The sequence below is a fragment of the Syngnathus leptorhynchus genome, chromosome 5, assembly GCF_054491065.1.
Source record: "Syngnathus leptorhynchus isolate UIUO chromosome 5, UIUO_Slep, whole genome shotgun sequence".
In the NCBI taxonomy this organism is placed as follows: domain Eukaryota; kingdom Metazoa; phylum Chordata; class Actinopteri; order Syngnathiformes; family Syngnathidae; genus Syngnathus; species Syngnathus leptorhynchus.
This window is the reverse complement of record NC_141199.1, coordinates 6,451,472-6,477,060: the sequence shown is the minus strand read 5'-3', so window position 1 is coordinate 6,477,060 and position 25,589 is coordinate 6,451,472. Positions and strand designations below refer to the sequence as shown.

General features: G+C 41.9%; 1 protein-coding gene and 16 non-coding genes across 21 annotated transcripts in view; all 17 read left to right on the top strand.

Annotated features, from left to right (window-relative positions):
* Nucleotides 1-6,216, top strand: part of LOC147056571 (uncharacterized) — a 96,384-nt gene extending 90,168 nt beyond the window's left edge. For 4 of the 5 annotated variants that reach the window (XM_085912933.1, XM_085912930.1, XM_085912935.1 and 1 more), the window contains one exon: nt 44-698. The gene's annotated coding sequence lies outside the window, so the exon portion shown is untranslated. Of the gene's footprint in view, nt 1-43; nt 699-4,685 lie in introns of those variants that run through there. The other variant, XM_085912931.1, reaches the window with a different exon arrangement.
* Nucleotides 6,217-11,643: 5,427 nt separating this feature from the next.
* On the top strand, nt 11,644-11,717 carry trnan-guu (transfer RNA asparagine (anticodon GUU)). Its single transcript has one exon. It is a non-coding gene; the product is annotated as a tRNA-Asn (tRNA).
* A 435-nt stretch (nt 11,718-12,152) lies between these two features.
* On the top strand, nt 12,153-12,226 carry trnan-guu (transfer RNA asparagine (anticodon GUU)). The gene has a single exon. It is a non-coding gene; the product is annotated as a tRNA-Asn (tRNA).
* A 434-nt stretch (nt 12,227-12,660) lies between these two features.
* Nucleotides 12,661-12,734, top strand: trnan-guu (transfer RNA asparagine (anticodon GUU)). Its single transcript has one exon. It is a non-coding gene; the product is annotated as a tRNA-Asn (tRNA).
* Nucleotides 12,735-13,169: 435 nt separating this feature from the next.
* On the top strand, nt 13,170-13,243 carry trnan-guu (transfer RNA asparagine (anticodon GUU)). Its single transcript has one exon. It is a non-coding gene; the product is annotated as a tRNA-Asn (tRNA).
* A 763-nt stretch (nt 13,244-14,006) lies between these two features.
* trnan-guu (transfer RNA asparagine (anticodon GUU)) lies at nt 14,007-14,080 on the top strand. Its single transcript has one exon. It is a non-coding gene; the product is annotated as a tRNA-Asn (tRNA).
* Nucleotides 14,081-14,515: 435 nt separating this feature from the next.
* Nucleotides 14,516-14,589, top strand: trnan-guu (transfer RNA asparagine (anticodon GUU)). The gene has a single exon. It is a non-coding gene; the product is annotated as a tRNA-Asn (tRNA).
* Nucleotides 14,590-15,024: 435 nt separating this feature from the next.
* trnan-guu (transfer RNA asparagine (anticodon GUU)) lies at nt 15,025-15,098 on the top strand. Its single transcript has one exon. It is a non-coding gene; the product is annotated as a tRNA-Asn (tRNA).
* A 435-nt stretch (nt 15,099-15,533) lies between these two features.
* On the top strand, nt 15,534-15,607 carry trnan-guu (transfer RNA asparagine (anticodon GUU)). The gene has a single exon. It is a non-coding gene; the product is annotated as a tRNA-Asn (tRNA).
* A 934-nt stretch (nt 15,608-16,541) lies between these two features.
* trnan-guu (transfer RNA asparagine (anticodon GUU)) lies at nt 16,542-16,615 on the top strand. The gene has a single exon. It is a non-coding gene; the product is annotated as a tRNA-Asn (tRNA).
* Nucleotides 16,616-17,031: 416 nt separating this feature from the next.
* On the top strand, nt 17,032-17,105 carry trnan-guu (transfer RNA asparagine (anticodon GUU)). Its single transcript has one exon. It is a non-coding gene; the product is annotated as a tRNA-Asn (tRNA).
* A 417-nt stretch (nt 17,106-17,522) lies between these two features.
* trnan-guu (transfer RNA asparagine (anticodon GUU)) lies at nt 17,523-17,596 on the top strand. Its single transcript has one exon. It is a non-coding gene; the product is annotated as a tRNA-Asn (tRNA).
* A 757-nt stretch (nt 17,597-18,353) lies between these two features.
* On the top strand, nt 18,354-18,427 carry trnan-guu (transfer RNA asparagine (anticodon GUU)). Its single transcript has one exon. It is a non-coding gene; the product is annotated as a tRNA-Asn (tRNA).
* A 435-nt stretch (nt 18,428-18,862) lies between these two features.
* trnan-guu (transfer RNA asparagine (anticodon GUU)) lies at nt 18,863-18,936 on the top strand. The gene has a single exon. It is a non-coding gene; the product is annotated as a tRNA-Asn (tRNA).
* A 433-nt stretch (nt 18,937-19,369) lies between these two features.
* Nucleotides 19,370-19,443, top strand: trnan-guu (transfer RNA asparagine (anticodon GUU)). Its single transcript has one exon. It is a non-coding gene; the product is annotated as a tRNA-Asn (tRNA).
* Nucleotides 19,444-19,878: 435 nt separating this feature from the next.
* On the top strand, nt 19,879-19,952 carry trnan-guu (transfer RNA asparagine (anticodon GUU)). Its single transcript has one exon. It is a non-coding gene; the product is annotated as a tRNA-Asn (tRNA).
* Nucleotides 19,953-20,386: 434 nt separating this feature from the next.
* On the top strand, nt 20,387-20,460 carry trnan-guu (transfer RNA asparagine (anticodon GUU)). Its single transcript has one exon. It is a non-coding gene; the product is annotated as a tRNA-Asn (tRNA).
* The last annotated feature ends 5,129 nt before the right edge of the window (nt 20,461-25,589 follow it).

Here is a 25,589-nt window from a genome sequence, read left to right as displayed (position 1 = left end):
CATCCCCTTTCATTTGACTCATGACAATATTTTTTGTTTGCAGCTTTTCTTTCATCAGCACCATGAATACTCACGCTTTCCTTTCTACACAGCACACTCCATTCAAGTCCACCAGCTCCCTCGCACCCACAACTCTTCTCCCTGTCCCAGCTGTCCACCCTCAATGTTGACCAAATGACACTGCTGGTGGTGTCTGGGTCTGATGTTGATGACATCATGCATCACAATGAGTCCACTGCCACCGCGGGCGCTAGTGTCCATTGTCACCCTCACAGTGAGTGTCCTTGTTTGCAGGGAGGGCAGGGTTGGTGTGGCACGCTCCCTCAGTAAATGATGCAAGAGGGCAAGACTTCTGCTGCATAGCAGGCCTTTTTGGGGGGAGTGGGTGAAAAGGTTGGGAGGGGAGTCTGAGTGTACTGGACATTGAGCTAATGGGAAGACTTTTTTTGTCTCCTCGGACAATCAATTCTCTTATCATCCACGATCAAAAACAAAGAAATGTGTGTTTGATGTCAAGATGTGATAGATACTTATATGTACATACTACTGTGTCTGTGAACAGATGTGTTATGTATGGTTAATTATAAATCAGGAGTTGGATATGTTAGCCTACAATTTATTGCTCCCACCTCTTGTCCGAGTTAGTCCCTCGAAAGCGCTCCACATTTTTCTTGTCACTGGATGTAATAATAATGATAATAAAATAATAATAACAATGATGAATAAGGTGGTTCGGTGGCGCACTGATTAGCACATCCGCCTCTCAGTTAAGGGGGTGCAGTTTTGATTCCAAACCCTGTGTGGAGTTTGCATGTTCTCCTGGTTTTCCAGGAGCACGTATTTAAAGGAAATCACCTTTTGTTGCTCCACATAGTTAACGAAATCACAGGTTATACAGAATGGGGAATAAAAGGAAGAAAAGTGTATATTCACCCAATGACAAACTACACAACTCTTAAATTTGCATGTGAGCAGAGCAACATTCTGGATCCACCCTAACCCTAACCTAAAATGCTTGAGCTTCTCCACAATTAAACTGAATAAAGCATCACGATGCTACACCACAAGTGCATCGAATTCAAATCCTCTGATTTTGCAGGCCTTTTGCTTTTCAAAGGCTGTTGCATACCAATGACAAACCTAGATGTCATACTCAAAAACATGTCACAGATGAATTTTGCTTTTCTGGTACGCACAAAACAATGGGAAAATGGATTGTCGCCTTTAACTTTCACGCTTTCCTGCTTTGAATGTAAGTCTGCTTTTTTTTAATGACTTCAGGTTTACAGTGATTCATTTTTTATCGTGGGAAATGCATTCCAGAACCTCCCGCAAAAAACGAAAATCTGCGAAGTAGAAACGGTATATGGATTATTTAGAAATTTAAACACTATTGTTATATTGAAATTCCAGTGCGTAGTGTTTCTTGTTGGTCGCTCGACGGCATGAGTGTATTGCAAGTCAATTAGAAGTGTGGTTTACCTTGCAAAGCAATGCAAAGTGTTTATCTTCAGACTTGCCACACTACACTAACTCGGAAACATCATGCATTATGAAACCAAAGTGAGTCACGATTGCACATGAATCTCCTGTTGCATTGTGGTCCTATACACAATATTAAGCCTTTTTAACCCCCCCTCCCAATATTTTTGCGCGACATAAACCATTCCCATCCCCTTAATAATCAATAATAACCAATCAAACACATAATATCACGTGTCCCAACTCGTTCTGCTCCGGTTGGTGCTGTTCCCAGGCGCGTGGCCGGCTGCCGCCTCCTGTGTTTCAACTCAGTCACGTCCGCAGTGACGCACATTGCTTAGAGGCACAACCCGCGCTGTGTGTATTTCTCCCGTTACTTATAAACCCGTAAAGTAGCAAATTCGCAATAGGTTAAGCCCAGAGTGGTGAGGGATCACTGCATACTCTTTCTCATGTTCTTTTTTAATAACGCTTGCAAAGTTGAGTCTTTTTTTTTTTTGTGCTGCAAAAAAGCCACACAAAAACCACATGAAGTCATATCACACATCCTGTGTTCTGTCTTTGTTGTTAACTGAACGGAGGTCTGTAAGCTCTCACACAATACGCTGAATGACATCATGCACAGTTGCAGTTTTGTGCGCTTTGTTCGGTATATTTTTTTATTTTGTGATGTTATGCTGTAAATTGGATGACTTAAGGGGGTATTTGACTTCAGTTTTGTCACCATTAGAATGACTGAACTTCATAATTGCAATTGCAGTGGCGTACAGCTGTGTGGCATCATACTGAAACATTACTAAATAAATTTATAATGCATGCATGCATGATTATACTATGAAGGTCTCGTTTGGGAGATTTTGCAGCGTTGTACTGCGACGTGTTCCATTTCAATTTTCTTTCTTTCTTTCTTTCTTTCTCAATATGTAAGGCATACATATGGATGAGCAGATCAGTGATTGTTTCCTGGAATTTCACAGACAACCACATCTGGAAAGGATTTTGATTGTGTTATGAAAGCTCCAGCTGCTGAGCTAAAAGCTGAAAAGAACAGCAGCAGCTTAGAAGTCAAACCTTTTAAGTCAGTAAGACTGTGGAGGGGGGGGGGGGGGGCTCAAAATGCTAAACCTGTAAGCATCTGGCTTCAATATGACTTCCATATAACTCTTGATAACCTCTTTTGAATCTCCTTTTGTAGTTGTTGTTTTTTTAACAACTGTGAATGAAATATTGATTTGATTAAATCGGGGCAGCAAGGTGAACGCTTGGTTAGCACGTTTGTCTCACAGTTGTGAGGTGTGGAGTGTGAACCTCAGGTCAGGCTTTCCTGTTTGAAATGTGCACCCTGTGCTTGTGGTGGCTTTCTCTCAGGTAGTCCAGTGTCCTCCCTCGTTCCACAAACATACATGTTAGCTTAATTGCACGTAAATGTAAATGTCACGGTTGACTGTCAGTGGTTGTTTGACTTAAGTGCTCTGTGATTAGACGGTGACTAGTAACTCGTGTCTCGCCTGTCAGCTCACCCGCAGCTCTAACGAGGACAAGCGATATAGAAAATGGATGGACAGATGGATCAACATATAAACTCAACAGTGACAGATGTTTCATCATACATTTTATTTTTAGTTGTCGAGTTGAGAACATGAAGAAAAACTCCTCATAGGTGTCAGAGAAGCAAAGCCTTCACCCTCCTTTGTAAAAAAAAAAAAAAAAAAAACAAGAACAAACTTTGCTGGCTCACGCACCATATGGAGAACTGTTCCAATTTCTTTTCCTTTAAAACAAATACAAAGTGTTTCAAGTCAAACCTTTTATAGCATACACCACTTGCGATTTGGGCTCTTGTGCGACGACACAAACTTTGACTTTTTGATATCGCTGTCAGCGGCGTCTGACAACTTTCTGTCACTCGCTTTTTCTTCTCCTTTTTTCACCACCAAGTACATTTTCTAACCCCATCGATTGATTAGCATACATCCAGCCCCTGTCGTCATGGCAAAAACTTCATTTGAATCTTCAGTAGGTTCCCCATGTCTTTCAACCAGCAGCTGTCATCTACATCAACACAAGATACATTCTTAGCGAGACATTGACGCTGGCATGCTCTTAACGCGAAATATAAATTTAGAAAGAAAAGTCTCTTCATTCAAGAGACAAAGCGCCTTGGAAGTTGTCAATACAGATGGCCTTATCACTGGAAAAATAACTTTGAAACTAGCACACAGAGAAGATGAAACAATAGTTTCATTCCACTTTCAGCTCGAGTGGGGACACAATTATTCTAAAGAGGGCACAAGCGTTTAAGGGGCTTGGTTTTTGATCTTTTGGTCCGTCAACAGAAATGCGGGATACCTCCTGATATTTCTGAACGCTAAGTGTCCTCAAAGTGTCTCAACGTCTCTTTGTTGTAGTTGAGCATGTCGATTAAAGGCGAGAATATCATTTATTCATTTTTCCAGGGGGGAAAGGGGAGGGATTCGAGAGCTTAGTGTTCACTTTCGTAAAACTCTTGCATTGCAGTGATGAAGTCAGCTTTCTTTTGAAAGATGCTGCAACAAGGTAAAAGGATGTGGCATGAAAAAAGACCCCGTTTTGTATCTGTGATTATGAATTATTTCAAGTTCTATCAAAACAATTTCAACTGACATTGATGTTGATGCATATTGATTGGGATGGATGGATGGATGGATGGATGGATGGATGGATGGATGGACGGACGGACGGACGGACGGACGGACGGACGGACGGATGGAAGGGTGGAAGGGTGGAAGGGCGCATGTATGGATGGACGGATTGATGGATGGGTGAGATGGATGGATGTGTGAGATGGACGGACGGACGGACGGACGGACGGACGGATGGATGGATGGGGTGAGTGAGTGAGTGAGTGAGTGAGTGAGTGAGTGAGTGAGTGAGTGAGTGAGTGAGTGAGTGAGTGAGTGAGTGAGTGAGTGAGTGAGTGAGTTGGACGGACGGACGGACGGACGGACGGACGGACGGATAGAAGGTGACACTCTTGTCTGACGCTGGCACATAAAAATGTGACTTTCCACCGACCATATTGGATTGGACCATATTGGATATTATATTGTGATCGTCTGTAAAGTTACAAATTCTTAACAATGACATGCATCGTTTTAACCATAGTGTTCAACCAAAGTGTGTCTTATTTGTTAACTGAAAGATGCCAACAATTTTGTCCACAGGTGTACAATACTTTTTTCAAATATGGTAGGTACCTCACCGGGTAAGCTCATCCTCTCCTACGATTTCACTTTTCTTTTTAAACTTTCTTTTTGTCTACTCTGTTGTGAGATGTTTCTTTGTAGTTGAAAAGTTATTTTCAAACCCTAACTTTTTGCTGTTTTCACTTTTCAACTGGCAAGATGAATATCTGTGGGACAAAGTATTGAAGGAACAGCTTTTGACAAGACTTCTGAAGGCCCAGGAGCTCGTCCTGTCGCTCCCTTTTGCAGTTTTCCCATAACTGCCTTTCTCGTGTGGCTGCTAAAAAAAAAAAAAAAAAAAGAAGCTAAAAGAAAAAAACATATCAAATGCAAACTAAGAAGTCACTAGCTTTCAAGATACATCAGTGAGGCCCTGGCGGAGCTTCTGCTCGGCATGGTTTTTTTACAAGTTTTGAAAAATAAAAAAATTGGTGCATTCTCACTTGCATTATCAGAGCAGCTGACAGCAAATTAATGTTCAGTATTTCCAGATGGTTCATACCATGAATGCATGACCCAAAGAACTTACATTTAGGATGGAATTATACCTCATGTCCAACTGTCCAACTCCAATTTAGTTCCAATAAATTATGTTTTGCATACTCTATTAACATGAACATAATATAACCACTGAAACAACTTGCACGTGCAACGACACGTTACACATTGGACAAGAACAACATTGATGAACACGACAATGAAGGCATGAAAAATTATTCATACATATGGTGAAGTTTTCAGTTGCCCTAGACTCTGAATAGGGCTGGGTGATGTGGCAAAAATTACAATCACAATTAATTTTTTCATATAATTCGATCTCAATAAGTATCACGATTTATTTTATCATTTGTTTCCAAATTGCCTGTTTCAAAGTATTTGCACTGGAAACTGAAGAAACTAAAAATTAGGGCAACTTTTTATGACTATACAAAGTAAATAAAGAAAATCACATTATCAAAAGTAGAAAATGTAAAATAAATGGAAGAATCAGTCATTATTTTAGTGTTCCCAGTGTTCCAACTAATGGACACGTGACGAGTGACCATCGTATAAAATGCTCCCTGCTCATCCTGCACGAGACCTCAAAGTGGTCCTCATGGTGCTGTAGCTCATGAATGACCCTAAACTCCAGATCCTCCCATGGCATTAGAATCAGTATAACCCACACCTGCCATTTTAGAATACGTATTGCCAAGCTGCTGCCAACTTTAGTCCAAACAATGAGGAAAAAGACACTAGCTAACTTTTCTGTTGGGTCACCAACCATTACCAAATACGGACATGGCACAGTCAGTCGCCTCATCCTCGTCATGTGTCCAGCACCACGGCGAGGCTACGCAAACCAAGTGCATTGTGTAAGCACCAAAAGGCTGGAGGGCCTTTCAAGAATCACTCAACAGGGCGGCATTGAGTAGACCAACAAGAACCACTGCACAAATAATCACCCAGGGCCTCGGTAAGCCATCATGTTTATCCATTGTAAATTGTGAAAAGGAATTCTTTAACAATGTGTTACATACATATTTCAAGGCTTTGAACATTGGATGGCATCCGTATTCCACCCACGCAACCACAGCATTTAGACTGAAATATCATTCAAATTCCAAAATGACTTAAATAAAGAAACCTTTTTTAGGCTTCCCGAAGAATGTCTCTGAAATCCTTCCCAAGCTATGCATGGAGCAGCCACTGTTGCTGCTAAAAACATTTCACTGATTTAGGTAGTATTTAGGGACAATACATTTTTGCAATTACACAAAAAGACGCAAAGCCACAAACTTCACAGAAAACATACTTTCATTGTTACATCCTTGTTTCAAGGATTTAAGGAATTTTTATTTTTGTACCAACTCACATTTATACATGATATGGTTCAGAATATGATACTGGAGGTCCTATGTTAGCCCTGTGAGTCCCAAGACTTGCAAAAATAAAAGTAGAGCAACAAAATAAGATGTAATATGTGAGATTGACAAAGATAAGGGAGATACTTTGGAAGCAGCAATAAAAATGCAAGAGACTTGAATTGGGCATGATATTCACAAGCTCTTTGTTCTGGGGGGGGGGGGGGGGGGGTGTAGTGTTCGGCATGGCTAATAGGCATGGTGGAGGGGGGATTTTAGGCCACAGAGGACTGTTGGAGTTTTACAGTCTAACAGTTCTGAAAAAAGCTGTTCCTCTGTCTGTTGGTTCTGCTCAGGATACTCTGTAGCCTCCTGCCTGAGGGAAGTTGATGGGAGAGGGAATGTGCGGAGTGGGTTGGGTCCCTGATGATGCAGAGAGCCTTCTTTATGCATCTGTCGGGGAAGATGTCTGTGGTTGTGGGAAGGCTATAGACTATAATCCTCACAGCAGCTTTTATTGTCCATTCGAAAAGACTTCCTTTCTCCAGCTTGACACATTGGTGAGTCTTCTTCCGCACACAACGTGGACCCTAAGGTACTTGAAGCTAGAGTGCCAATTCCACTGTTGCTCTTTTATTGTGTAGATTTAACAGGCACCTGACCCTTATGAAGTCCACCACCATCTCCTTGGTCATGATCAAATGATGCAAAGGCTGTTGTCTTTCCAGTAGATGTTCTATGGCAGGGCTGGCCAACCCGTGGTTCCCGAGACGCATGCGGCTCTTTGCCTGGTTTCATGCGGCTCTTATACATCCATATCATTATTGTCACATGCCGTGCCAGAGCACGCTCGGCCGCCAACTTTCCCCAGCCGCACCCCTTTCGTTACTATAATGTCTGTCTCCTGCTTCCTCTTGTTAACTTGTGTATTTAAGCCCATGTTGTCTTCCTGTCGGTTTCTACTGTTGTCTTCCGTCCCTGTCCGCGCCCAGTGTTCCTGTCGTCTAGTTTCCTCCCGGTCTTGTGTGGAGGCTCATGGTCAGAATTGTGGACTTCTGTCGGTCGGTCTGTCTGTTTGCTGGCTGTGAGTCCCTATCCCGTCTGTGTCTTCGTTGCCCACCTTCCTCCCTTCCAACTCCCTTTTCCCTTCAATAAACCCTGGTCCAAGCTACATTTGATCGTCCTGGCTCAACTCATTCCTGACAATTATTTGTGTTAGTGGTTTTTTTTTGTGCGTGTTGGCTTTGCTTGAGTTCAATATGGTGTTTTCGTCAAACGCTATTGTAAATTATTGTGGTTTTGTCTGTGGCCTTTTTGGAACTGAGAGTTTGTGTGTGTTCGACAGTGCACACAATGTTCATTGTTGAAAATGACTGGCCTGTGGTCTTAGAACTATAGGAGTCAATTTCTGTCATTATCATGTTGGTGTGTGACATGATAATGCTGCACAATAAATTTGACCGAGCAGAGGTGTGTGTGTGTAAGAGGAAGGGATGGGATGATCACGTGTGCCCATGTGTATGATGCTGCTCTTTGCGGTAACACAGTAAAAAATGTGGCTCTTAGTCTCTGACTGGTTGGCCACCGCTGTTCTATGGCATCTCTGTAGTCTGATTCATTGTTGTCCGTGGGGATAAGATCAGGTGATGTTGTTAACGTTTGTCAACAGTGGGCATGTGAATCCTGTTAATAGTTTTCTATCATTAAGGGCGACAGAAATACATTTTGCTTGACTTGACTTGTGAACTCCAAGGTGAAGATACATCAGTGTTGGGTCACACACACCCCATCCATTGTCATTTGAGCCAAGGTGGACACCACTGTTCGCACGATTCAAAAGAAATCTTTTTTTTATCCCAAGATTGTCCTACTCTTGTTAATGAGCTAAAAAGCTGGGAGAATGTCTTATGCACAGATGGGAAAAGTGGAACTTTTTTTTTGCAGGGCACATTAGATTCCTGTTCACAGATGAAAAACACACCAAGAAAAGAACACTGTCCTTACAATGTGACATGAAGGAGGCTCTGTTATGTTCTCAGGGTCGACCCAAAACAACAAAGAATAGCTTAGACCAAAACAGTCTGAAGTGGCCTAGCCTCGATAAACATCTGTGGAAGGAGCTTAAACAGTCTGAATCACTAAATGAACACCGCTTTCAGTATCCAAAAACTGCATCATCATCACAAAATGTATGAGGACATCTCTACTTATACCCACAATCACTGAATGTATCACAACAATAAATCTCTCCGTGCCCTCACACTGTAAGGGAATGAGGACATGAGCAACCTAGTTTCTCTTGTGCCAGATCTGCTTTTTCAAGAATACATAATCAATGAGATTAATATAGAGTCACAGAAGGATTCTTAAGCATTAACAAAAAAAATAAAAAATACCCATTGCATTTTAGGTGTTAGGACACACCCTCGACACTGTTTCTTGGCCATCCACAGTCATGAGGATGTCACGGGGAAGAAATTATCATCCCGGAATTCGCATCTTCAACCGTTCAGCATTGGGTTGCAGGAGCCATGCAGGAGTCTGCTTTGCCGGTTTGCCATCCCTGTGTTCACTAGGCCTGCTTGGTCATTTGCCGAGCTGTTCTGACTGATCGTCAGGCTTGCTGCCAATGCTGGATGCCTTGGGAGTTTAGAAGAGCTTAAGCGTCACTAAATGTCCGAAAAATACCATCAACCGTCACCAAAATTTATATCCACATCTCTACGAATGTCCACTACAAACTGTGAATTAATAAATTCAATTGCCCCAAGATTTTGTATTTTGTGGAGGTGATATGTCTCTTCCCTTTTCTCATAGGGGCTCAAATTTAATGTTCATAAAATCCCAAATATTGGGGTTATGTTTTCACTGGTTTGAGTGGACATGAATAAAGATAAATTTTGGTGACAATTTTTGGACAGTAGGACATTTTTCACACCTGCACAGTCTGTGGTTACAATCCCCTTGTTGGTCACAGTGAGACAGACAGTTTTGAAACCTGTGATGTCCGCAGAAGGAGGGAGAAGGCACCTTGTCATCGACACCGAGAAGCCATAAGGATGTTAAAGGGATTCTTATATTGATTTATCCATTTTCAGCAGTAAAAAGTTAACGTGTTCTATAATGATTTTTATAAGTTGCCAATTGCTATTGTAAATTAAAACACAAATTACTCATTGGTAGCAGAACAGTAAGTCGAAATTCAGTTGGAAACAAAAAGGGTCTTCGAATGAGGTTTTAAAATGAGAGCCCTTGCCCAACATTCAAGTAGAGGTCATGGAAGATGGAAGGATTGGCAATAGAAAGTGGCTCAATCCCCTCTGACCTGAGGCTGGTGCGTAGGTGTAGAGGAGCTCAGAGAGGTAAACATGGGTGAGGTCATTTAACAATTTCAAAACAAATAGAAGTCTCTTGAAATCTGCATCAAAATGCATTGGGAGACAGTTATGGGAGGCCAGAATTGGGGTTATTTGCTGCCGCTTGCCTAACTGGAGGCGAGCAGCAGCATTTTGGACTAACTAGAGACGCTTGACTGAGGACTGGCTGACTACAGTCCTATGAAGAGCATTACAGTGATACAGTTAATTCTCCATTGGATAGTGTTTGAAAAATATTTTTTTTAAAACACAGGCAGTAAGTAGCAGGGGCTTGTGTGATGACACTTTCAACCTTGAAAAGGATCCTGCATATGTTATGACAGTGAGGGACTATAACAATCTGGAATCCCTCAAAACTGCATTCCTTTTCTTTTGTCAACACACATGCAGCTGCAGTAAACTGATAGAATGCAGTTTTTCATTGTTGAGAATGTTTTTTGTTTAACTGCATATCATGCGGTGTACATATACACACAAGAATCCAAAGGATGTTTTTTTTTACCTATTTATTTTAATCTACTTATATATATATATATATATATATATATATATATATATATATATATATATATATATATATATATATATATATATACTTACATACATACATACATACATACATACATACTTTAATGTAAGTACAAGTGAATGGTTTTTTGTTCATTCAATATGCGCAATTGACTTCTGACCTGCGAGGCTATAGGGTAATGGGGTACAGCCCTCTCACACAGTCAGCTGGGATAAGGTCCAGCTCAACTGCTCTGTTCTAACTCCCGTTGGTTGCTGTATACTGGAATTTTCCCGTATGGGACTAATAAAAGCATATCAAATTAAATCAAACCCTGAGAACAAGCGCTACTGAAGGTAGCACATCCAGACTATTCTCCTAGGAACCAAATTATCCTTGCTGATATACAGTACAAGTCAGATAAGTGTGCTTTGTTGCTGTTCTACTCTTCCATTTGATTGTAATCTGTTAACAACAACACCCTAACAACAACACCCTGTCAGCCAACCAATGAACAGTAGTGTCTGTAGCCACTTGCCACTCTGTGTGTTCTACTTTCTGAGGATGAAGACGTTCTGTGGGCCAGTTTTGACCAAGTTCAAATACATTCCATGCTGAGAGATGCCTAAGGATATCAGTGATGAATAATTTGTCAAACTTAATAACAAAAGTACACTTTTATTACATCCAATCTTGAGATTATAATTCATGAAAGTCAAAGTCAAGTCCCAATGATCATCGTCTCACACACGTGGTGAAATTTGTCTTCTGCATTTAACCCATCCCCATGTGATTTTGATCCATCCCCTGGGGGAGAGGGGGAGCAGTGAGAAGCAGCGGTGCCGCGCTCGGGAATCATTTGGCGATCGAACCCCCCAATTCCAACCCTTAATGCTGAGTGCCAAGCAGGGAGGCAATGGGTCCCATTTTTATAGTCTTTGGTATGACCCAGCCGGGGTCTGAACCCACAACCTTCCAGTCTCAGGGCGACACTCTACTACTAGGCCACTGAGCTGAGATCAAAACTTTGGATTTGTCTTGAATGAGCAAGTCCCCATGCATCGTTTCTTACAGGCCACTGTACAGTACTATGTCTCACGGGTTTTGCAGTCTTGAATCCCATGTTGCTTTTCTGTTCAAACTCTCAGCACAATTGGGCAATATCAGGTCAGAAGCCTTTAAAATCACTTTGAGACCTTAGATAGCATGTCTCTGTGGCGCAATCGGTTAGCGCGTTCGGCTGTTAACTGAAAGGTTGGTGGTTCAAGCCCACCCAGGGACGTTGACTTTATGTGATAGGAGGACTTCCTCTTTGGATCGGGATCATAGTCAACTATCCCTGTGGATGGAAACTGTGCAAATGTTGTGGTTCCTGAACAGCCAATCAGTTTCATGTCAGTTGTCTTTCTTTACCAAGAGTGACAGCCTAAACTCTCTTCATGACTCCGAAGGCAACTTGGTTTGTATGTTTAGCTCTTCATCAAAAGGTTGGTAGTTGCAGCCTACCTGATAATGTCTCTGCGTTAATATAAAACTTTGGATTTGTATCTAATGATCAAGTCCCCATGCACTGTTTCTTACAGGCCACTGTACAGTACTACGTCACACGGGATTTGCAGTCTAGAATCCCATGTTGCGTTTTTGTTCCAACTCTTAGCACAATTGGGCAATATCAGGTCAGAAGCATTTAAAATCACTATGAGTTCTATACCAGCAAGTCTCTGTGGCGCAATTGGTTAGCGCGTTCGGCTGTTAACTGAAAGGTTGGTGGTTCAAGCCCACCCAGGGACGTTGACTTCATGTGATGGGAGACTTCCTCTTTGGATCGGGATCATAGTCAATTATCCCTGTGGATAGAAACTGTGCAAATGTTGTGGTTCCTGAACAGCCAATCAGTTTCACGTCAGTTGTCTTTCTTTACCAAGAGTGACAGCCTAAACTCTCTTCATGACTCCAAAGGCAACTTGGTTCGTATGTTTAGCTCTTCATCAAAAGGTTGGTAGTTGCAGCCTACCTGATAATGTCTCTGCGTTAATATAAAACTTTGGATTTGTATGGAATGAGCAAGTCCCCATGCACCGTTTCTTACAGGCCACTCCCACAGTACTACGTCACACGGGTTTTGCAGTCTTGAATCCCATGTTGCGTTTTTGTTCCAACTCTTAGCAATTGGGCAATATCAGGTCAGAAGCCTTTAAAATCACTTTGGGACCTAAAACCAGCGTGTCTCTGTGGCGCAATTGGTTAGCGTGTTCGGCTGTTAACTGAAAGGTTGGTGGTTCAAGCCCACCCAGGGACGTCTCCTTTATGTGATGGGAGGACTTCCTCTTTGGATCGGGATCATAGTCAACTATCCCTGTGGATGGAAACTGTGCAAATGTTGTGGTTGCTTAAGAGCTAAAAATTTTAACGTCAATTGTCTTTCTTTACCAATAGTGACATCTTAAACTCTCTTCATGACTCCGAAGCCAATTTGCTTCATATGTTTGGCTCTTCATGAAAAGGTTGGTAGTTGCAGCCTACCTGATAATGTCTCTGCGTTAATATAAAACTTTGGATTTGTATCGAATGAGCAAGTCCCCATGCACCGTTTCTTACAGGCCACTGTACAGTACTACGTCACACGGGTTTTGCAGTCTTGAATCCCATGTTGCGTTTTTGTTCCAACTCTTAGCACAATTGGGCAATATCAGGTCAGAAGCATTTAAAATCACTATGAGTTCTATACCAGCATGCCTCTGTGGCGCAATTGGTTAGCGCGTTCGGCTGTTAACTGAAAGGTTGGTGGTTCAAGCCCACCCAGGGACGTCTCCTTTAAGTGATGGGAGGACTTCCTCTTTGGATCGGGATCATAGTCAACTATCCCTGTGGATGGAAACTGTGCAAATGTTGTGGTTGCTGAACAGCTAATCAGTTTCATGTCAGTTGTCTTTCTTTACCAAGAGTGACAGCCTAAACTCTCTTCATGACTCCGCAGGCAACTTGGTTCGTATGTTTAGCTCTTTATCAAAAGGTTGGTAGTTGCAGCCTACCTAATAATGTCTCTGTGTTAAGTTAAAGTCAGAGTCCCCAGTCCCAATGATCATCATCACACACACACACACACATCTGGGTGTGGTGAAATTTGTCCTCTGCATTTAACCCATCCCCATGTGATTTTGATCCATCCCCTGGGGGAGAGGGGAGCAGTGAGAAGCAGCGGTGCCACGCTCGGGAATCATTTGGCGATCGAACCCCCCACTTCCAACCCTTAATGCTGAGTGCCAAGCAGGGAGGCAATGGGTCCCATGTTTATAATCTTTGTTATGACCCAGCCGGGGTCTGAACCCACAACCTTCCAGTCTCAGGGCGGACACTCTACTACTAGGCCACTGAGCTGAGATCAAAACTTTGGATTTGTCTTGAATGAGCAAGTCCCCATGCATCGTTTCTTACAGGCCACTGTACAGTACTATGTCTCACGGGTTTTGCAGTCTTGAATCCCATGTTGCTTTTCTGTTCCAACTCTCAGCACAATTGGGCAATATCAGGTCAGAAGCCTTTAAAATCACTTTGAGACCTTAGATAGCATGTCTCTGTGGCGCAATCGGTTAGCGCGTTCGGCTGTTAACTGAAAGGTTGGTGGTTCAAGCCCACCCAGGGACGTTGACTTTATGTGATAGGAGGACTTCCTCTTTGGATCGGGATCATAGTCAACTATCCCTGTAGATGGAAACTGTGCAAATGTTGTGGTTCCTGAACAGCCAATCAGTTTCATGTCAGTTGTCTTTCTTTACCAAGAGTGACAGCCTAAACTCTCTTCATGACTCCGAAGGCAACTTGGTTCGTATGTTTAGCTCTTCATCAAAAGGTTGGTAGTTGCAGCCTACCTGATAATGTCTCTGCGTTAATATAAAACTTTGGATTTGTATGGAATGAGCAAGTCCCCATGCACCGTTTCTTACAGGCCACTGTACAGTACTACGTCACACGGGTTTTGCAGTCTTGAATCCCATGTTGCGTTTTTGTTCCAACTCTTAGCACAATTGGGCAATATCAGGTCAGAAGCATTTAAAATCACTATGAGTTCTTTACCAGCATGTCTCTGTGGTGCAATTGGTTAGTGCGTTCGGCTGTTAACTGAAAGGTTGGTGGTTCAAGCCCACCCAGGGACGTCTCCTTTATGTGATGGGAGGACTTCCTCTTTGTAGCGGGATCATAGTCAACTATCCCTGTGGATGGAAACTGTGCAAATGTTGTGGTTGCTTAAGAGCTAATCATTTTAACGTCAATTGTCTTTCTTTACCAATAGTGACATCTTAAACTCTCTTCATGACTCCGAAGCCAATTTGCTTCATATGTTTGGCTCTTCATGAAAAGGTTGGTAGTTGCAGCCTACCTGATAATGTCTCTGCGTTAATATAAAACTTTGGATTTGTATCGAATGAGCAAGTCCCCATGCACCGTTTCTTACAGGCCACTGTACAGTACTACGTCACACGAGTTTTGCAGTCTTGAATCCCATGTTGCGTTTTTGTTCCAACTCTTAGCACAATTGGGCAATATCAGGTCAGAAGCATTTAAAATCACTATGAGTTCTATACCAGCATGCCTCTGTGGCGCAATTGGTTAGCGCGTTCGGCTGTTAACTGAAAGGTTGGTGGTTCAAGCCCACCCAGGGACGTCTCCTTTAAGTGATGGGAGGACTTCCTCTTTGGATCGGGATCATAGTCAACTATCCCTGTGGATGGAAACTGTGCAAATGTTGTGGTTGCTTAAGAGCTAATCATTTTAACGTCAATTGTCTTTCTTTACCAATAGTGACATCTTAAACTCTCTTCATGACTCCGAAGCCAATTTGCTTCATATGTTTGGCTCTTCATGAAAAGGTTGGTAGTTGCAGCCTACCTGATAATGTCTCTGCGTTAATATAAAACTTTGGATTTGTATCGAATGAGCAAGTCCCCATGCACCGTTTCTTACAGGCCACTGTACAGTACTACGTCACACGAGTTTTGCAGTCTTGAATCCCATGTTGCGTTTTTGTTCCAACTCTTAGCACAATTGGGCAATATCAGGTCAGAAGCATTTAAAATCACTATGAGTTCTATACCAGCATGTCTCTGTGGCGCAATTGGTTAGCGCGTTCGGCTGTTAACTGAAAGGTTGGTGGTTCAAGCCCACCCAGGGACGTTGATTTAATGTGATGGGAGACTTCCTCTTTGGATCGGGATCATAGTCAACTATCCCTGTGGATAGAAACTGTGCAAATGTTGTGGTTCCTGAACAGCCAATCAGTTTCACGTCAGTTGTCTTTCTTTACCAAGAGTGACAGCCTAAACTCTCTTCATGACTCCGAAGGCAACTTGGTTCGTATGTTTAGCTCTTCATCAAAAGGTTGGTAGTTGCAGCCTACCTGATAATGTCTCTGCGTTAATATAAAACTTTGGATTTGTATCGAATGAGCAAGTCCCCATGCACCGTTTCTTACAGGCCACTCCTACAGTACTACGTCACACGGGTTTTGCAGTCTTGAATCCCATGTTGCGTTTTTGTTCCAGCTCTTAGCAATTGGGCAATATCAGGTCAGAAGCCTTTAAAATCACTTTGGGACCTAAAACCAGCGTGTCTCTGTGGCGCAATTGGTTCGGCTGTTGACTGAAAGGTTGGTGGTTCAAGCCCACCCAGGGACGTCTCCTTTATGTGATGGGAGGACTTCCTCTTTGGATCGGGATCATAGTCAACTATCCCTGTGGATGGAAACTGTGCAAATGTTGTGGTTGCTTAAGAGCTAAAAATTTTAACGTCAATTGTCTTTCTTTACCAATAGTGACATCTTAAACTCTCTTCATGACTCCGAAGCCAATTTGCTTCATATGTTTGGCTCTTCATGAAAAGGTTGGTAGTTGCAGCCTACCTGATAATGTTTCTGCGTTAATATAAAACTTTGGATTTGTATCGAATGAGCAAGTCCCCATGCACCGTTTCTTACAGGCCACTGTACAGTACTACGTCACACGGGTTTTGCAGTCTTGAATCCCATGTTGCGTTTTTGTTCCAACTAAGCACAATTGGGCAATATCAGGTCAGAAGCATTTAGAAATCACTATGAGTTCTTCACCAGCATGACTCTGTGGCGCAATTGGTTAGCGCGTTCGGCTGTTAACTGAAAGGTTGGTGGTTCAAGCCCACCCAGGGACGTCTCCTTTATCTTTGTAGCGGGATCATAGTCAACTATCCCTGTGGATGGAAACTGTGCAAATGTTGTGGTTGCTTAAGAGCTAATCATTTTAACGTCAATTGTCTTTCTTTACCAATAGTGACATCTTAAACTCTCTTCATGACTCCGAAGCCAATTTGCTTCATATGTTTGGCTCTTCATGAAAAGGTTGGTAGTTGCAGCCTACCTGATAATGTTTCTGCGTTAATATAAAACTTTGGATTTGTATCGAATGAGCAAGTCCCCATGCACCGTTTCTTACAGGCCACTGTACAGTACTACGTCACACGGGTTTTGCAGTCTTGAATCCCATGTTGCGTTTTTGTTCCAACTAAGCACAATTGGGCAATATCAGGTTAGAAGCATTTAGAAATCACTATGAGTTCTTCACCAGCATGACTCTGTGGCGCAATTGGTTAGCGCGTTCGGCTGTTAACTGAAAGGTTGGTGGTTCAAGCCCACCCAGGGACGTCTCCTTTATCTTTGTAGCGGGATCATAGTCAACTATCCCTGTGGATGGAAACTGTGCAAATGTTGTGGTTGCTTAAGAGCTAATCATTTTAACGTCAATTGTCTTTCTTTACCAATAGTGACATCTTAAACTCTCTTCATGACTCCGAAGCCAATTTGCTTCATATGTTTGGCTCTTCATGAAAAGGTTGGTAGTTGCAGCCTACCTGATAATGTCTCTGCGTTAATATAAAACTTTGGATTTGTATCGAATGAGCAAGTCCCCATGCACCGTTTCTTACAGGCCACTGTACAGTACTACGTCACACGGGTTTTGCAGTCTTGAATCCCATGTTGCGTTTTTGTTCCAACTCTTAGCACAATTGGGCAATATCAGGTCAGAAGCATTTAAAATCACTATGAGTTCTATACCAGCATGTCTCTGTGGCGCAATTGGTTAGCGCGTTCGGCTGTTAACTGAAAGGTTGGTGGTTCAAGCCCACCCAGGGACGTCTCCTTTAAGTGATGGGAGGACTTCCTCTTTGGATCGGGATCATAGTCAACTATCCCTGTGGATGGAAACTGTGCAAATGTTGTGGTTGCTGAACAGCTAATCAGTTTCATGTCAGTTGTCTTTCTTTACCAAGAGTGACAGCCTAAACTCTCTTCATGACTCCGCAGGCAACTTGGTTCGCATGTTTAGCTCTTTATCAAAAGGTTGGTAGTTGCAGCCTACCTAATAATGTCTCTGTGTTAAGTTAAAGTCAGAGTCCCAAGTCCCAATGATCATCATCACACACACACACATCTGGGTGTGGTGAAATTTGTCCTCTGCATTTAACCCATCCCCATGTGATTTTGATCCATCCCCTGGGGGAGAGGGGAGCAGTGAGAAGCAGCGGTGCCACGCTCGGGAATCATTTGGCGATCGAACCCCCCAATTCCAACCCTTAATGCTGAGTGCCAAGCAGGGAGGCAATGGGTCCCATGTTTATAATCTTTGTTATGACCCAGCCGGGGTCTGAACCCACAACCTTCCAGTCTCAGGGCGGACACTCTACTACTAGGCCACTGAGCTGAGATCAAAACTTTGGATTTGTCTCGAATGAGCAAGTCCCCATGCATCGTTTCTTACAGGCCACTGTACAGTACTATGTCACACGGGTTTTGCAGTCTTGAATCCCATGTTGCTTTTCTGTTCCAACTCAGCACAATTGGGCAATATCAGGTCAGAAGCCTTTAAAATCACTTTGAGACCTTAGATAGCATGTCTCTGTGGCGCAATCGGTTAGCGCGTTCGGCTGTTAACTGAAAGGTTGGTGGTTCAAGCCCACCCAGGGACGTTGACTTTATGTGATAGGAGGACTTCCTCTTTGGATCGGGATCATAGTCAACTATCCCTGTGGATGGAAACTGTGCAAATGTTGTGGTTCCTGAACAGCCAATCAGTTTCATGTCAGTTGTCTTTCTTTACCAAGAGTGACAGCCTAAACTCTCTTCATGACTCCGAAGGCAACTTGGTTCGTATGTTTAGCTCTTCATCAAAAGGTTGGTAGTTGCAGCCTACCTGATAATGTCTCTGCGTTAATATAAAACTTTGGATTTGTATCTAATGATCAAGACCCCATGCACTGTTTCTTACAGGCCACTGTACAGTACTACGTCACACGGGATTTGCAGTCTAGAATCCCATGTTGCGTTTTTGTTCCAACTCTTAGCACAATTGGGCAATATCAGGTCAGAAGCCTTTAAAATCACTTTGAGACCTGAAATACTATGTCTCTGTGGCGCAATCGGTTAGCGCGTTCGGCTGTTAACCGAAAGGTTGGTGGTTCAAGCCCACCCAGGGACGTCTCCCTTATGTGATGGGAGGACTTCCTCTTTGGTTCGGGATCATAGTCTACTATCCCTGTGGATGGAAACTGTGCAAATGTTGTGGTTGCTGAACAGCTAATCAGTTTCATGTCAGTTGTCTTTCTTTACCAAGAGTGACAGCCTAAACTCTCTTCATGACTCCGCAGGCAACTTGGTTCGTATGTTTAGCTCTTCATCAAAAGGTTGGTAGTTGCAGCCTACCTGATAATGTCTCTGCGTTAATATAAAACTTTGGATTTGTATGGAATGAGCAAGTCCCCATGCACCGTTTCTTACAGGCCACTGTACAGTACTACGTCACACGGGTTTTGCAGTCTTGAATCCCATGTTGCGTTTTTGTTCCAACTCTTAGCAATTGGGCAATATCAGGTCAGAAGCCTTTAAAATCACTTTGAGACCTAGAACAGCATGTCTCTGTGGCGCAATTGGTTAGCGCGTTCGGCTGTTAACTGAAAGGTTGGTGGTTCAAGCCCACCCAGGGACGTCTCCTTTATGTGATGGGAGGACTTCCTCTTTGGATCGGGATCATAGTCAACTATCCCTGTGGATGGAAACTGTGCAAATGTTGTGGTTGCTTAAGAGCTAATCATTTTAACGTCAATTGTCTTTCTTTACCAATAGTGACATCTTAAACTCTCTTCATGACTCCGAAGCCAATTTGCTTCATATGTTTGGCTCTTCATGAAAAGGTTGGTAGTTGCAGCCTACCTGATAATGTCTCTGCGTTAATATAAAACTTTGGATTTGTATCGAATGAGCAAGTCCCCATGCACCGTTTCTTACAGGCCACTGTACAGTACTACGTCACACGGGTTTTGCAGTCTTGAATCCCATGTTGCGTTTTTGTTCCAACTCTTAGCACAATTGGGCAATATCAGGTCAGAAGCATTTAAAATCACTATGAGTTCTATACCAGCATGCCTCTGTGGCGCAATTGGTTAGCGCGTTCGGCTGTTAACTGAAAGGTTGGTGGTTCAAGCCCACCCAGGGACGTTGACTTCATGTGATGGGAGACTTCCTCTTTCGATCGAGATCATAGTCAACTATCCCTGTGGATAGAAACTGTGCAAATGTTGTGGTTCCTGAACAGCCAATCAGTTTCACGTCAGTTGTCTTTCTTTACCAAGAGTGACAGCCTAAACTCTCTTCATGACTCCGAAGGCAACTTGGTTCGTATGTTTAGCTCTTCATCAAAAGGTTGGTAGTTGCAGCCTACCTGATAATGTCTCTGCGTTAATATAAAACTTTGGATTTGTATCGAATGAGCAAGTCCCCATGCACCGTTTCTTACAGGCCACTCCTACAGTACTACGTCACACGGGTTTTGCAGTCTTGAATCCCATGTTGCGTTTTTGTTCCAACTCTTAGCAATTGGGCAATATCAGGTCAGAAGCCTTTAAAATCACTTTGGGACCTAAAACCAGCGTGTCTCTGTGGCGCAATTGGTTAGCGCGTTCGGCTGTTAACTGAAAGGTTGGTGGTTCAAGCCCACCCAGGGACATCTCCTTTATGTGATGGGAGGACTTCCTCTTTGGATCGGGATCATAGTCAACTATCCCTGTGGATGGAAACTGTGCAAATGTTGTGGTTGCTGAACAGCTAATCAGTTTCATGTCAGTTGTCTTTCTTTACCAAGAGTGACAGCCTAAACTCTCTTCATGACTCCGCAGGCAACTTGGTTCGTATGTTTAGCTCTTCATCAAAAGGTTGGTAGTTGCAGCCTACCTAATAATGTCTCTGTGTTAAGTTAAAGTCAGAGTCCCAAGTCCCAATGATCATCATCACACACACACATCTGGGTGTGGTGAAATTTGTCCTCTGCATTTAACCCATCCCCATGTGATTTTGATCCATCCCCTGGGGGAGAGGGGAGCAGTGAGAAGCAGCGGTGCCACGCTCGGAAATCATTTGGTGATTTAACCACCCAATTCCAAACCTTAATGCTGAGTGCAAAGCAGGGAGGTAATGGGTCCTATTTTTATAGTTTTTGGTATGACCCGGCCAGGGTTTGAACCCACAACCTTCCAGTCTCAGGGCCAATAGTCTACTACTAGGCCACTGAGAAAACAAATAACACAACAGAACCCTTTCAGCAGTGCTTTTCATTTGAATAAAATTTGGTTAATTTAAAAAGTTGAAGGAGCTGTATTGACTTATACTGGTGTTAGGGGCGGGGTTGGCAAGGCTTGCCCTATGGAGTCGCCGTAAGGCGTTTTTTACAAGTTTCCCTCATTCACGCACCAGCTTCAAATGATCAGGGTCAAAAAGAACTTCCTGATGAGCTGATCATTTAAATCAAGCGTGTTGAGGAAGGACACTTCTGAAACAGGCAGGACAGTGGCTCCCGAGGTCCGGACTTGCCTACCTCTGTTTTAAGGTTTGAAAGAATGAGGAAGAACAAAGTCACAGAGAAGAATGTTAAAATAGTAGAGCACAAGATATGCTGCAAGTGTGACAGAGTAGTTTAAGTTGGAGATGGGTCTGCATCAACCATCAGTTCTGAGCCACTTCCTCTTTGCTGTGATACGTAGATGCAGTCGATGTATTTACAGTATATGTGTCATTGTTTCTCAGAACAAACATAATTAACCAACAAATGCAGACAGAGATGGAAAAATGACATTAATGGAAAATAAAACAAGTAAGGGGGTGGAAGTGTCACAATGAAGTAGAAGTAGAAAGGACACATTTGTTAAAAATAGGGTTACAATGGTAACAATGGTATTCTAACACCACCTATGCTTTTTTCTTAACCTTCTTTCTCATTCATATTAGTCCCTTCAGTAGCTGGTCTTTTATACATCAGTGTTTATACGAAATACCAGTGGGAGCCAAAGGTCAAAGGAGAAAATTAGCAGCTGTTTTTCCTCTCCTTTGATGTAAGCCGCAGGGCTAATCGCCAAGTGCGCCATCATCATCATTTCCACTTTAAAACAAACTCTCCAAACAAGCAAGGGAGGAGCTGTTTACCTGCTGATATATTCTACAGCATAGGTGTCAAACTCAAGGCCCGAGGGCCAGATACGACCCACCACTTTATGTGGCCCGCACAGACAAATTGTGCATGGACTTCACATATTAATACTAACATTACAAATTATCTTCGCTTTTGGAAAATTTAGATATTGCTAGAAATTAATATTTCCATTCATCTTTTTAACTGTTTTATTAACATTCATCTTTTTAAAATATTTAAACAGTTTTTTTTGAGTCTGTGATTTCAAAAGTAATTCTCACTTTGTTGTGTACCCTATACTGTATATAATATAAGGCGTTGACAGTCATAATGGCCATCAAAAGGAAATTATGACTATGATACGTCCCACGACATAAATTAATTTGACACCCCTGTTCTACAGTATCTGACTTGTTCTGTATACAGAGGAAATGATTAATGTAATGGTATGGGTAATCATCCACTTTCTCATGTCACAGTCAGATATATTTTTGGATATTTTTGTATGGAAGGGTAAAGAGTGAATCATGCTCCTTTCACATTTATGTTGACATATCTCCACTGTACAGTAGAACCTCTAACTTCGACCATAATTTGTTACGGAATTTTTTAAATTTTATTACAAGTTCTGAGTCCCGTAATGCGTTATAATTACACAGACTAGATTTAATCCGATTTTAATCAAATTTTAACAGGAAAATAGTCCATAACACCAATAACTGTTTACTATAATGTATCATCATGAATGGAATTTTTTACATCCCTGTGAAAGATAAAGAGCAAAATCTGACTAAACAGCCACTTTTCTCATTTAACAATAGACAAAAGTTGATATAATAGAAAGAAAATCAGTGGCAGCGCAACGATTGACATAATGTTGTAAATGCACAATGCTGCTCACAGACCTCTCTTACTGGGGGCTTTTTGACAAGCGTTTACTCACAACTAATCACAGATTTTGTTTGCGGGCCACATTTTACAGACGGCCATAATGACCATACAATTGTTTAATCTCATCATTGTTCAACTATTATAACAGTCATGTTACTAGTTTGATATTACTAGTTTATGTTACTAATTTTAACAAGGTTGTTTTTAGCGACTTTTAATGTAAAATATCTTAACTGTAAATTTGTGCTGTGAACTGCGTGTGCCACATGCTTACTTGTAGAATAAGCAGAGAGAACAAAAAAGAGTTAACCAAATGTATAAATGTATATTTGATAATGAATGTGTGTAGACAAGTTGGTAGGTGTTTTTTTAATCAATAGAACAGACACATTGAATTGTCTTCAACATTTGCCAACAATGTGTCCAACCACACCTTATATTATGATTAACACACCCACTAGTGCACATTTGCAATTTAAATGCCTTGTCACTAGCCTAGACAGTGACAACTGCGCAAGACGTAAACTAACAATACCAACAGATATGTGTGGGACCCAGGCATGATTTTTCCTGGTCTCATTCCAAGCTTGCCATATTTTGACTGATGGTCCATGGCTCATGAATCAACCCTCAACTGATTTCATGTTTAGCAATGCCAGAAGGAACTAATGCTGTCTAATTCTTTTATTACTTGTATTTTTGTTTTTACTGCTTTACTTTTGATTTGCTTCTATACATTTTATTGTGACTTACTCCTTACCCAAATAAGACATCAAACCTCAGACCTTTCACTGGTTTTGAATTGCAGCTGATCTTTACATTACTTGGAAATATTATTTATTTCCACTTATTTGGATGAAACCATTGGTAATTGGATTAGCTGGAAGCAAAATGTAAAACTCCATACCTGCCCTGAGATGGACAATAAAGACATAATACAGGAAATACAGATTGCTGCTGTACACAATGAATATTTAACAAATGAAACTGTTTATTATTTTAAAAATTAAAACAAATTGTTTATGCTTTACATTTCCATATTTGTATTGTTTGATGAACACTTTTATTCAGGTCCACGTGATTAGCCTGCAAAAAATGCTCCACAATACGAGGAAGTTGCAACTTAAATGAAGTCCATTAGGTTGCAAAAGCTGTTGGGCAAAAAAAAAAAAAAAAGACATAAAGGGTGGGCCAAAATTTCATCTACAGTAGCAGGGATGCATTTTGTAAAACATTTTATTATATGAATAGCGAAATGTAATTTTTTAATCTCTAAAAACTTAAAATGTCCTTCCATGAGCATTGTAACGTTCCTCAAGCCTCCCCAGAACACTATGGTACACAATACAAACTGTCTGCCAAACATGCCCTATATAATTTAGGAGCAATAATGAACACAGTTTATTGTCAATAATGAACTTCATCCATCTCATTTTCAACATTAACTGTCAAATAAGTTCGAATGAAATCATCTATTTTTGTGAATATACACGTGTAATACACGTGTAAAACAATCCACCCCTTTGGTCAGAATTGACAATCATACTGTATAGTTAGCCAAACTTTTTCATTCTCACCCTTTTCTCCTACTTGCTCTTCTTCACAAGCAGAAATCAGGTCTACTGAAGTGCACTGATGGCTTAAACTTCAATTTCTACATTCAGGACATGAACTCATGCAGAAGGTTGTTTCCATGGAAGAATTATGAGTACAGGCTGGCTTGGTGAACATCAGATAGATTTTGCTAACCATGCAGGTTTGCCAAGCCTAAACGGATTAGGCCAAACATCACAGACATTGTCTGTATACATTATTAAACTTTGAAGCTACCAAAAGAAAAACAGGATTGCAATAGAAAGGCGGGAGAGTGGGCAGAGAAAGTAATTATTCATCCTCGGTGCCCCCCTCCCACCTTCCTGAACAAGTGCTTCACTCATTTCAAAAGATGACTATTCTTTTAATCCCTTTTTAGCCTTGTCGAAAACCTTAGCTACTTATTACTACTCTTGATTTATTTATACTTTTTCAAACTTGGAATTAAAGTTTATTTTCTCAAATTGGATCTTTTAAAAGGAACAGCCTTAACTGGCCATAACAAGAAGATGAATGGCTGGCTTCTCAAATTTTAAGGGTGTTATGCACCATGTCCAACTTCAAAGACCGTCTTAACTCCACACTTTAATTGTATCTTCTTCAAGCCTGTCTGCCTGACCGCCATCTGATTCTGCTGACAACTGCACAGCACTCATCTCCCACCCTTCTATCTCCCCAGTCTTCTCAGTCTTTCCATCTGTCATGACAGATCTTCTTAAGTCACTATAGCTGCTACAAGTGTCAACCCTGGCACGAGCCCGAAATTACTTTTGGGATGAGTGTTGACATCTAGCACTCACCCCTCAGCTCATGCAAACAGAATGATGCTATTTGCCCTTTTTTTTCCACCTCCCTACTCTGTTTATTCCTCTATCCCTGCATTTTTTCTTACTAGTTCTCTCTGAGCCTACAAACAGCCATTCACGCTTCTCTCCATATGGGCTTTAATTTGCCATTGTCCCCCAAGATATTCCTCGCTCAGGCTTGAGATAAAGGGATAATCACTTCAAAGGGAAGCTAGGGGGGAGAGTGCCCCCTCCCTCCCATGCTGAAAGAAGAAGTGGACAATACGCTAATTGAGAGGGGGAACTGATCACAGGGTCTCTTCAAAGGGACGCTTGGCCACGCCCCCTCCGATGCACTTAATTTTATTAGTGTTTATAGAGATGCTTCAGCCAAAATTATCACCC